The sequence below is a fragment of the Coptis chinensis genome, chromosome 8 (genome assembly GCF_015680905.1).
Source record: "Coptis chinensis isolate HL-2020 chromosome 8, ASM1568090v1, whole genome shotgun sequence".
Lineage (NCBI taxonomy): Eukaryota > Viridiplantae > Streptophyta > Magnoliopsida > Ranunculales > Ranunculaceae > Coptis > Coptis chinensis.
The window spans coordinates 9,444,536-9,458,090 of record NC_141463.1 but is presented as its reverse complement, the minus strand read 5'-3'; the positions used below and the strand labels follow the sequence as shown (position 1 = coordinate 9,458,090).

Below are 13,555 nucleotides of genomic sequence, written 5' to 3'. Positions count from 1 at the left end.
TTGTTGAGAGAGAGAATTGGTGGCATGCTAGACAGACTTTGGTCAATGGAACAGTTGATTTCTTCATCTACTAATTTACGCAGCAGCAGGCGCAAATTAGAAAATTTTCACTCTCAAAACACTCTTCCATCTCACACTTCACGTCCTCAAAGGCGCGAAAAATAAAAATGTCAAACAGTGTTGTTGTTGACCAAGACCAAGAATGGTTACTCTTTATGTCAAGCTTCTTTATACAACCAAGTTTGTTCATTTTTCTAAAAAAAAACTTCATTTTTTTATTTAATTTGAATTCTTTAAAAAAAATTTGGAAGCTCTCTGGAGCCCACAGAGGAAAGAGCAAATTCTCTAGAAAATTTACATTATTTGGTTGGGCATTTCATGCGCACATAGTCCTAAGTCATAATCTTATATTAAACGAGCCCTATAAACAGACTGTTAAACTACACATGACATTTCAAAGTTGGGCACTGACATCGCCTCCGAGAAGACTAGAGACAAAACATTGTTGTTTTAAATCAAACCGGATTAATGCATAAAAACTTGATGTCATCAGAGTTGAGGACATATCAGACAATTACAACAAATTATAGAATTTAAATGCATAGTTGTTTCAGAGAGTTAACAACGTTTTTGACAAAACCATATATTTAATGATCTAATTGCTCGTGTTTCTCCATCTTTCAGATTCGTCCCATGGAGGTCTCATTGTTCCTTTTGGGGTGTCGCCTTTTGCAACAATTTGTGGTTGATCTGTGTGTCAAAATTGAAACAATGAAAATAAGGTATTATCGGGATAATCAACAGCATATTAGAGCTGAACTGTACCAAGGCATTCAAGATGCATTAAATGCAAGGGAAACATCTTCAGGTGCATTATATTTGTCTTTCTATATTCATATTATTTACTAATTGACATTCTCTTTTTTAACTTTTTATCTTTTGAAAACTAAACTATTTACGCTTATGATAACTAGACAACATTGGTAGAAGGATCATACTTCCACCGTCTCATACGGGCAGCCCTCGGGATATGCATCACCGCTATCAGGATGCAATGGCGTTGGTTAGGAGGTATGCAAAACCAGATTTATTTATAACTGTCACATGTAACTCATCTTGGCATGCAATAACACGAGAATTAGACCTAGACCTATGTACACAAGATAGACCAGATGTGGCAACCAGAACATTCCATTCTATTTTAGGGGAACTAAAACATGATTTATTTAACAGACATATATTAGGTAGAGTGATTGCACAAGTTCATGTTATAGAATTTCAAAAAAGAGGCCTTCCACATGCTCATTTTCTCATTATCCTACATGAAGATGATAAAATAAATAATCCTGAAGATATAGATAAGATTGTTTCTGCTGAAATTCCAGATCCTGATACAGATCCTGATTTGTATGCTGCTGTTACAAAACATATGATGCATAAATGCATGTGGAACTGTAAATAGGAATGCAGTTTGTATGAAAAATGGTAGATGTAAAAGTTCATTTCCTAAGTCATTTTCACACTCGACTTCACATGGTACTGATTCATATGCTACATATATGAGACGTGATAATGGAAGACATATAAGTGTTGGAAAATACACCTTAGACAATCGTAATGTTGTTCCATACAATATTTATCTTCTCTTAAAATATAATTGTCATATCAATGTGGAGATTTGTTCCATCATAACTTCAGTAAAATATTTGTATAAATATGTTTATAAAAGACTTGATCGGGTGTCGTTTGGAGTTAGTAGTAAACCATATGGTAGTGATGATGAGATAGCACAATTTGTAAATGCAAGATGGATTTGCCCACCTGAAGCTTTTTGGCGATTGTATAAGTTCCCTTTGAATGACATGTTTCCTTCTGTTATAGCTAGGGATGACTTCGGATCGGATTAACCTCTTTCGGAATTTTTCCAAATTTTTTTCGGAACCTAATATGCTAGCCAAATCCGATCCAATTTTTTTTCGATTCAAAATATATTTCCAATTTGAACTCTCGGAAATTTCGGAATAACTCGAAATTTCGAATACTTGGTATATTTTAAAGATCTCTTTACTTTCAATTATTTTTGGAATATCATACCAATGTTCATTGTAGGAGAGAAAACCATGTCCACAACACCAATGTACCAACAACAATACGCGACTTGTTTCGAGAAAACCCATTTTCATTCAAACAAGTGATCCAAGAAAAAACGAGAAAAAGAACTCCTGACCACCAATAGCAAGCATTGCATCCTGTTGAGGTATGGGTATTTGTAATGTTTCAATCTTTTTTCGTGTGTGGAAATTGAAGCGTGAAGTGTCTGCATAAATAATGGATTATGGTCTTGGACTCTAAGTAGCTTTACATAATATTCTATCTATTGGAATTTGGCTTTTGGATTGGTCTGGAAATCATTGTATGACTCAATAACATTTTTTTTCATATCATTGTTGTTATGGCAGACGGTGTAATGACAGTAGAGTGGTCTAATTCAAGTGGGGAAGTAGCGGCTAGGTTATGTTTTTGTTTTGTTTTTGGAAGTAAAAAACTAGAAAATGAATGAACGGTCGAGATCTAATCAAGTGGATAGTGAGAGAAGTATATATTTTCGGAATAAATTGGCAATAATATCGGAAATTTCGGAATTTTCGGATCGGATCGGATCGGATTTTAGAATTATATCCAAATCCGATCCAATTTTTTTTCGGAATTTTCGGAAATCGAAAAATCGGAAAATCGGCCCATGAAAACTACACCCAGAGCCAGACCAATTTCGGGTCGGATTTCGAAAAAATCAAAAATTCGGCAAAAAGAGACACTCCTAGTTATAGCCTTGCAAATACATCTACCTAATAGACAACAAGTTACTTACTATAGTGGTGAACTTATAGAGGATATATTAGATGATGAACACCTGCTGAAAACCATGCTCACAGAATTTTTCAAAACAAATCTTATTAATGAGGAAGCAGCCAGTATCTACACTTGGAGTTTCCAGAATACTTTTATTGGGATTTAACTCGTAGGGAATGGTTCTGTAGAAGTCGCAATCGCAGAACGATTAGAAGAATTGCAACAGTTTCTCCCATGGAAGGAGAACGATATTACTTACGCCTGTTATTATTACATGTGAGAGGTCCTACTTCTTTTAACGATTTGCTAATAGTCAATGGTGAGCATGTAGGCACTTTTAAGGAATCAGCTAGAAAAAGGGGTTTACTTGAAGATGATGACAGCATCAAAAGTTGTTTAAGCAAGGCTGCAAGTACACATATGCCTCTCTCTTTAAGACGATTGTTTGCTACCATTTTAATTTATTGTCAACCAAGTAGAGTAAGCTAGACAACTTTGGAATGAATTTTACCCATTTATGATCGAGGACTATGCTTCGACAAATGATAGAAATAGAAATACCCAACTATTTATTAATCATCTTCTGAAGGAACTTGATGATATTTTAGCTGAGAAACAAAAGAAAATTATTGATTATGATTTACCCAAAATTATTGGGGGCATTGACGAGGATATTGATTTAACAAGGCTTATTGTTAAAGAGAGATCTTTGCAAATTCCAGAAGGGGACCTTATGGCGATTCAAAACTTAAATGTTGAACAAAAACAGGCTTTTGATGAAATACTTTCATTTGTTAAAGAAAAAAAAAAACAATGGTATTCCAATAAATATAGATTACCTTATTCGAGGTTTGCCATTCCAATAAATATAGATTACCTGTCGACGTGTAACATTGGTAAGCGATCTGCACTTGCCAAGCTTTTGTGTTGTGCAGATATACTTATATGGGATGAGGCAACGTACAATGGCTCATAAACACACTTTTGAAGCTCTTTATAGAACCTTAAAAGATATCACCGACTCTGACCTCCCCTTTGGTGGAAATTTTTTTGTTCTTGGAGGTGATTTCCGTCAAACACTTCCTGTTGTTCCGCGTTCTACAAGGGCTCAAGAGATTGATGCATCTGTTGTTAGGTCATGGTTCTGGAACAAGGTAAAAATAATTTCTCTAACACAAAATATGCGTGCACGAACTGACCCATGGTTTGCTGATTTTCTATTACGTGTGGGAAACGTTAACGAGCCTTATATTGATGATGATAGTATGATTAGATTACCTGATGATATTGTATTACCCTGGACAGGTGAGTCGTCAATAAATGATCTAATAGATTTTGTTTATCCTTCACTAAGTCTTAATGGATGTAATAGTAATTACATTATTGATAGGGCTATTTTAACACCGAGGAATGATGTTGTCGATAAACTCAATAATCAGATTATAGACATGTTCCCAGGACAAGAAAAAACCTACTACTCATTTGATATTGTTCCACTTGATCTTCAGAACTTATATCAACAAGAAATTTTGAATTCTATTGCACCAGGTGGCCTGCCCCACATCAATTAACCCTGAAAAAGGGATGCCCAATCATGCTTCTTAGAAATATTAATCCGACTATAAGGTTCTGTAATGGTACTAGATTAATTTGTATTCATTTCTATGATAATACTATATATGCTGAGATTGCAACTGGGCAGTTCCGAGGTAAAAAAGAGTTTATACGACAAATACCTCTCGAGCCAAATAAAAGCGAACACATGCCGTTTACTTTTATAAGGAAACAATTTCCAATTAAGCTTAGTTTCACATTGACTATTAATAAATCACAAGGACAGACTATTCGTGATATTGGTATATACCTTCATGATCATATTTTCACTCATGGTCAACTATACGTTGCCCATTGTCGAGGTGCGTCTCAAGAAATAACATAAAGATTTTAGTCAAAAATGGAACCTTAACTAAACGTAGTGGAACTTACACTAGAAATATTGTATATCGGGACGTGTTACTTTCAGATGATGATGATGCTATGGATGCTTTACATTGACCTTCTTTTCGTGTCGTTATGCTATCATGCAATGAATCGATATTTGTTTGTTTTTTTTAAATCTCCCTGATTTTCGTATGTAGAATAAAATGTGATGATTATTTTTCTACTGCAGTTAAAATAAACACTATGGTTAGTTCGGGATACCCAACCACAGTTAATATTTGCAGTTAGGTATACGTCATCCCCACCACTCCCCCACGCTTTACTTTTTGAAAAAACTCTCCATGGAGATATAAACATTCATGAAATAGGAGATATCCTATGAGAAATTTTTTGGGAAATCCATTGTATTCACAATATTGTCTTCCTATCTGATTTTTCTATTAGACCCCTAAAACCTATATATGTCTGTAACCACCCATCAATGCTCAAGTAGTCACTAGGATTTTTAGTAAAGAGTCGTTAGAGTGCAAATTGAACGTGCCTTTGTGGTCTCCACCCCGACATAGCCTTCGTTTTAGCCGATTGAACATAGTGATGTTTGAGATATTTATATTTCCCATATTTACTTTGTGATTGTTTCCTTTTGTTGGTACAGTACACGAGTGCCTTTAGTTTTTACAATGAAGTCCTGACTGTAAACAAAGCAAACGCTCAAACAATTAGAATAACAACTATTAATGGGAGGGTATCCACCACTGACCAAAAAAAAAATTTAACTCCGCCAATGCATTTTGTGCTTTGCGTTGCTGGTCCCAAGCCCAGATAAAGGAGGAGGGAAAATAAATTTATTTTGATGTTGTATGCTATTAGTTATTCTTAGTACTGATAGCTTCATTTGGGAATTTAAACATACCATGTTAGCCATTCGAACTTTTCTTAGGAAGTGCTGACTATCAAGCTGTTACTTCCTATCGTTTCGTCCTTTTTCAATTTCAGATTCTACATGTGGTGGTGCGGCAATTTCAATTTCAGATTCGTTTGGTCCTAAAGCAATAGACACGTCACTGAAGTTCTTCTGCAAGTACAGGTTAGTAAATGTGATATACAGATGTGCAATCGTTAATGGGTCTATAAGATTAGGATTTAAGAATTTAACTCTGTACAAGAATATTTTGTTTTAGAAATTTGATTTATGCGTTTCCATACGATCTGTGGACTGGCCTTTTTTGGTATTCAAGTGTCTATAGTTCTATTTACCCATCATATGACCAGTTTCCCTTATATTCTCCACGTGCTTACAGATTACTTTTAAACTTTGTGCAGTTTGTTCAAGATATACAAGTCATCGCATTTGCCTTTTGTTCCATTAACAATCGATTGTGACTATAAAGAGGCCAATAGAGTCAATGGTGGTTCAGAAGCTGAGATACAAACAATGTTTTCAGAATGAACTAAATTCAAGTCTAGCTGTTGCCGTCATTGTTATTCAACTTTTAATGGTGATGAATATGTTATCACTCAAAAGAAGCCGATGGAAAACCAGCACCCTTCTTAACACATGAATCATAGCATCGCTACACATTGGCATCGCTCAAGTAAGAAACATTACTCTACTCCTACAACCATATTATGGATGTATTTAGTTCGAGGCTAACACAATCTCAGCTATCTGATATGCATAAACTACCAGGTGATCGTGCCGCATACCATTAGTCATATGGAAATCTATTGACACAGTTCTGGTTTATGGCATGTGGCTTCATATTGTAAAAAAGTTATTATCAGATTACTTAACACTGGCATTTATCCAGGGAGCAGTAGTTTCGATGACAGGGCAATAATACCAGTGCCCTTAGGACATAGACATAGCCATAAACAAATAAATTTGTGTGATGAAGTCCTTGCCCATTGTGGTCATCTCACTGAAGCAGAAGTTGTTTTTAAAGATATGAAATTGAATAATTTGGTTCCAGATGAACTTGTGTACGCTCTCCCGTTAGATTTATGAGGAAAGGCTGGAAATGCTGGTAAAGCTCTCAGATGGTTTCAGGATATGTTTGACGCAGGTCTGTGCCCTAATGTTCCAACATGCAATTATCTTCTTATTGCATTTCTTCTGCCACACCGGTTCTGTCACAGCCCGAATTTCTAAACAATTAAAAAATGAATATTTGAAATATAAATATCTCAAACATCACTCGGTTCAATTGTCTAAAAACTCAGGCTATGACGGGGGATACAACACATGTCAAAACCTAAATCCCACATCACAACAGGATCAACTTAACAACAAAAATCTCCAAATTTCTCTTTATTGCTTTATGAAAGAACTTTCTTCCATCCCAAAAACATCAAACAACTTTAAAAAACATGTCTTCAACATCGGATTCTCATGTCATATGAAAAGAAAACTACGTTATTACATACTTCCAAAACATCAGACCTAATAAACTAAACTCCTGACCGCTTCAAAGAGAATCCAAATCCATTGGCGGTTCCACGCCTTCTCGTTCCACCTATATTCCCAAGAACACACCCACGTTGCCAAAACAAATCAAACATGGGTCAGAAATTGAATTTCTTTGGTATGAGTAGACTAAATACATATAAACATTTCAAACTTTACTTATCCAACTAACACTTTAAATCTATCATAACCTAATCATTCGAGCTTGGAAGATGTGTAGTTCCGTCATTTCCGAGGCATAGCTTCTTCCCAAGCAAGACTTCCATTATATTAACTCATTCAAATGTTTTTCGTTTAAATATCTAAATCATTGCATTAACACTTACCGATATCCAGCACAGTATAAGGGTAGGACGGCGTCCATGCACAAAATGTTATTAAGTCCTACCCTCCCGAAAAGAAAGTTAGAACTTCTATCATTTGTCGATATCCTATAGGTATTCAAAAGTAAACCCAAGCTTATCTCGCACAATCAAAGAAATTTCTCTTATTAATTAATCAATTACTTTTCTTATACACATATTTCACAACCTATGTACCTTAGGTCATTCCGCCACATTCAAGGAATACCTAACCCTACATTCAGGTACACTCAAGGGAACACAAATAACCCCCATAAAGGCAAATACCTTAATTCCTCTCTAGGGTAGTCCAAACAACAACGGTCATTCATGGCACATTCAATGAATACCCGGGTCATTCATGGCACATTCAATGAATACCCTTATCTAACGCTAACGGGTCATTTATGGCACATTCAATAAATGCCCACCTAACATATGACATCATCAGTCATAAAACTCAATTCAAAAACTTGAGGCGTGGAGAGATTCAAAAAGAGTGCGGTAAAATTTATTTACGCATTATTGAACCTTATATCATATATTATTTCAGAGAACGAAAGAGTATCTTGATTCATGTATTTTTGGTTTACGCGTTATTAATTTCATGGATGTCTAAGTGTCATAACGTTGCATATCATAAAATACTGCAAAATCACATAGTAGTTAATACACATACACACGTATATATAAAGGTCTTAGCCTAAAGCCAAGCATGCTAATGGCCCTAGACCTATCATAATAGCCTAAATCATAATCCCAGTTAAAAAGTCTTATTGGGTCAACGGTGGTCAAAGTCAACCCCTTGTCCAATGAGTCAAAGTCAACCTACAAAAAGTCAACTTTTTCCGTCAAAGTCAAAGCCAACACATCATGGTCAAGTCAAAATGTCATTGTCAAATTCAAACTGTCGTTTTTCATGTTCGATTAAGTTTGCGTGGTCATAGCCATGGTTCATGATATAGGTCAAATGTCAAAATGGCTTTGGGCTCATGGTTAAGGTAATGGTTCGGACCTAACTGGCTAAACCCAAACCTTAGAACCTGGAAGTCTAAACATTTAAAGACCCAATTAGATCTATTTTTAAGTCCTATGGACTGACCTCAAACAATATTAGAAATTAGCCCAAAACCTTATACTGACCTGGCCCAAAACATAATTGGATTCGGCCCGAAAATTAAACTGAAACCGGCCCAACAAAACAATCTAAGTTCTGGCCCAATGACTTAAAAGAATTTGGCCCAAACCAAATAGAAATGAACTGGCCCAATACAACTCAAAATTTGCTAAGGCCCAAGGCCCAACTAAACAAATCAATTTCAGCCCAAAGAAATCGACCCAGGCCCAAGCCCACTAAGATGAACAGTGTCATCTTCTCCAACAGCCACCACCAATTCCGATCGACCACCCATTTTTGACCCCACGGTTTCGATCCCCATACCAACCCATACAACTTTAACAAAAGCGAAAGCTTCAATTAATTACAACAATTCATTTCTTCAAAAGTAGATCTACAATTTCGGCCTCCATTAAAGCTTGTTCCAAGCTCCAATCGACAGCCCCGCACAATCCAACATCAACAACCCACCAAATCCAAACAAAAATAATTCAAACGATTTTAAAAACGCATAAACCCCGAGTCCCGATTATCACGGAGAATGGCGGAGAACGCCATTAACAAGTCTTGGGGCTTCCACCGAAAGCTTCCAAAGACACCCATTCGACAATTTTCCTTGCCTCTACACTATCCCACTTCAACCCATCATCACTCATCAAACCAAATGAAACCAACCTAAAAACAGCCCAACGGAACTGGCGCCATTTAGCGCCTCTCGAAGTGGTTAGCGGGCCCGACGTCAACCAATGACCCCAAACAAGTTTTAATGTATCCACAGTGTTAAAAACTACAACCACTGAACCACTGCTTGTTGTGGCTCGCCGCCATTAACGAGCTCAGTTCCAACAGTTCCATAAAACTTGGTAATTAAGAACAACAACCAATATACAACAGGTTTTAACAATGCTACAGGACGCCGAGTAATGAACAGTAAAAATTTAGTGAAAACATTGGACAATAAAACAGTTTCTGTATTCCGGTGAAATAACAAAATAGCTACTCACCTTTAGCGCGCTCCTGTTCCCAGCAAAATCTCCAACAAGAAACTTCTCTCTTTCCTCTCTGTGAAACTCTCTTTTCTGAAAAACTCTCTGTTCTTGACCAACCCTATTTTTTTTTCTTTTCTGTTCTGTTCAAAACAAAACCCCCGAAATAGGGACGAGAGTTTATCCCATAAACCCACGTCTCCTATTTCCACTAACACTTATCCTATTTTTATTATATCTATTATCTATTATTATTATTATTATTATGAAAATAAGAGAACTAAAACACGGGGTGTTATAGGTTCCCTGTTGCTTATGAAGTGCTTCAGAATATGCTGTTTTTGGGGCTGCAACCTTCTTTACAGACTTACAAGTTGCTCCTCATCTGCTTTACAGACAAAAGAATTCATGGTGATATGATGTTTTGTCGCGAGCTCATGACAACCACTGGCCACGGTGCTCATGCATTTCTAGTGTCCATGCCAGTTGCCCGACTATATGGTCAGAACGTGAAAGATCATGACTTCATGGATCTAATTTACTCCTTCCAATTGTGACTACAACCTCACAGGGATTCGGTCCTTCAGCAAAGGACTCCAAACTGGGGATATTGAAGGTTAAACCAAAAGACTTTGAAGGCTACGCAACGCATACATCCTCAATAGCTGCAGTTAAATCTATAATCACTGCAGCACATCCCGCATATGCCAAGGCAACATTAAGAGGAGTCGTCCCAGGCGCACTCCTTCGACTTGATGTTGGAACCCCTTAGCCACCTGGTTTTACAAAATAAACAAAACAAATCCGGTGAAAAGAAATGATAGAGAGGAGGTATTTAAGAGAAATTTCACAGCAAAGAACGACTCTGGAACACATTGTTTAAAAAGGTATGGTAGTTGCCATGCTGCTGGATGGCTGAACTTGATGGATGAGTACTGCGAGGGAGAGAATCTGCTCGAGAGTCCCAACTCTAGAATTTTATCAATTTGATAATGATAGAATGTAAGTGAGAATTTAAAAGGATCAAATATGGACGTCACTGAAGTTGATCTCCAAGTACTCGAAGCTTTTTGTTCCAGTTTGATCAGATGGTGCCGCCCCTTGGTCCATTATAGAACTGCCCAGTTTAGCTACAGCGGAAGCTTACACATTGTAGATGTCAACTGATTTCTGATTAACTTTCAGTTTAGAACGGATATGCCGTCAACTGCTATTTATCACTGCAAAGATCCATATACGGATTGAGGAAAGTACCCGCAGCGTTTTAAACTACTATAGATGTCACTTAAATTTATCTCCACGTCCCCGCAGCGTTTTAATCCATATTAGTCAGATAGTGGTGGCACTTGGTTTGGCGCAGAAAAATCCATTTTAGCTCAGGGGGGAGCTTCCCATTGGAGATGTCGACTGATTTCAGCTGATGTTTAGCATTAGAGGCATTTCCCTTGAATTATCTGTTGGTGTGATTTGCTGGTTGTATATGGTCTCCCACCTACTGATGTGGCCTATATAGGTTCAAAGTAACTCTTAACTCAGTTTTGTGATTTTCTGCCATGCTCGAGCCCACATTTGACTCTCACCCGAACTGTTGTCAAAGCCTCACGAAGAGAGACCAATTCTGCTCAACCGTTTTTCCTATTTGCATAAGCACATAGTCCATCAAGGTCAGACCACCTTAACACCATCAGAGCTGCATCTTGATTTTGCCTTTCTAACAATACTTGAGCTATCTTTGGATGTGTAGCAGGGCCTGCAATTTCCGGGATTACTTGAGCTATCTAAACTGATTCACTTTCAGTTTTGAAAGGATCGATTTAATAACCGCTATTACTCACTTCAAGGATCCAGAATCCAAATGTTCACTAAGCAAACCAAACCAAATTTTGGTGCACATGTGCTTAGGCATTGCTATAGTAAATTCCCAGGAATCCTTATAGGCTTATAGATTAGCATATTTATTGCATAAACTGTTGAGTTATTACCATTTTATACAAAAAGTTTAATCTAATCAACCAATAAAACACATGTACCAAAGACATATTCCAGGACCTACATGCTCTAATTTCCAAATTTTTATTGCAGTAATGGATCGAACCTCGGGGGATACTTTGTGTGGTCCTTTCTTGATGTTTTTTAAGTAACGGGTGGTTACACGTCCCTGCAGCGTTTTGATCCATATTGGTCAGATAGTGGCGGCACTTGGTTAGGCGTAGAACATCCCGTTTTAGCTCCAGGAGGAACTTCGCATTGGAGATGTCGACTGATTTCAGCAGATGTTTAGCATGGGAGATTTTTTCCCGCCTAACCGAGGGCCACGAAAACATAAACAGGAGAAACCCCTCAATAGATTTTGGTAAACAATTCAAATGTTTGGATCAGAATTCATCCCTATTCCCAGCAATGGCTTGATGTGGTGGCCCGTATGATTACTCTTCTTCTGGTTTCGGATCGACATCTCTTCTTCTCAGTTGATTAGCTAGGTGATTATCTGACCCTTACCTGTTTGTTTAGAGTAGTTGATTGTAACCCTGTCATTATGCCCGTTTATCTGCCAATTGCTAGGAAAAAAATTTTGTGCGCGAAATAAAGTCTCGCTTTGTATTGTTACAAGGAAGCATTTTAAAAAAAAACTTGAGATTGGGCAGTGAAAATAAAGTTCTGAACAAAATAGTTGAGTAGCTAGTAAACGGGCACGTGCGTTGCACGAGCTAGGAAAGAAAATTGGGGTGGAGAAAATCAAAAGAATGAACACATATAAATTAGAATAGTAACATATTACATTTGTTTGAATGGATATATTATGTAATATGTTTTAGATTAATAAAGGTCGAGGCCTGACAAAATACTTCAATAAGAAAAGAACACTTCAATACGCTAGTTGTGTTCTTTGTCCGATTCAGTTTTTGTTGTTGTACCATGGTGCGAATAAATATACTCGAAGAGGTATTTAATCGCCTATAATTTAATCAATATTAGTGCATATGCCACATACTAATTTACCCAAAAAATAGGTATTATGTTGATGAAGTTAACATTTGTGCTGCTGGTTGTGTAATTATCTTGTTGAGCATTTATATGTGATTGATGAACATTAGGAAAAATACATTAGACACTGTTAACATTTGTTCTATATATAGATCTATTAATGCGAATATAATATGTGGATTGAATTGAATATTGAGAAACAATTAGGAAAAATACATTGGACACTGTTAATATTTGTTTTATATATAGATCTATTAATGCGGATATAATATGTAGATTGAATTGAATGTGTAAATAAAAGCTTTCCGAAAGATTGTTGTGGCAAGATTACCATTAGAAAAAATTACATTGTACAATGTTGATAGTTGTTCTATAGAGCTATTAAGTCGGATATACTATGTGGAGTGAATTGAATGTGTAAAAAGCTTTCTGGAAGATGTCGATGTGGCAAGATTACAATTTAAAAAAATTCAATATATTGTGGATCTTATTTTATGTGTATGGAGATTGAATGATTCAAATGATGGAGTTGTGATTTTTTCAAATTATCTGTATGGAGGCGAAAAAATTAAGAAATTATAGATGCTAGTCGGATCGTTGAATTACTTATGTTTCACCCATGTCGTTAGTCGCATAATCCTTTGATCAATTCTTGCATTGGCTATTGGTCCCCATTCTGAAAATGCTATTATCATCTAACTCCAAATGTAGTACTTTGACAAAGTGCATAATGAAGGAGTTCAGAGGCGTTGAAAGTGTGGTCCATTGTGCACACTCACTATGCTATGCGTAGATGATTATTGAAAAAGTTTGTCAAGCAGCAACAATTTTGATTATTGAAATTGCTAGTGTTGGGAAAAATATTGGG

At 36.6% G+C, this 13,555-nt stretch overlaps 1 long non-coding RNA gene across 3 annotated transcripts; it reads left to right on the top strand.

The window, feature by feature from the left end:
- The first annotated feature begins 978 nt into the window (after positions 1–978).
- LOC147479792 (uncharacterized) lies at positions 979–6,696 on the top strand. 3 transcript variants are annotated; one of them, XR_015206376.1, is made up of 4 exons: positions 979–1,071; positions 5,788–5,878; positions 6,115–6,386; positions 6,482–6,696. It is a non-coding gene; the product is annotated as an uncharacterized LOC147479792 (long non-coding RNA). The 3 variants fall into 3 exon arrangements; XR_015206375.1 differs by having other exon boundaries at positions 6,115–6,696; XR_015206377.1 differs by lacking the exon at positions 979–1,071 and adding an exon at positions 3,899–4,004 and having other exon boundaries at positions 6,115–6,696.
- The last annotated feature ends 6,859 nt before the right edge of the window (positions 6,697–13,555 follow it).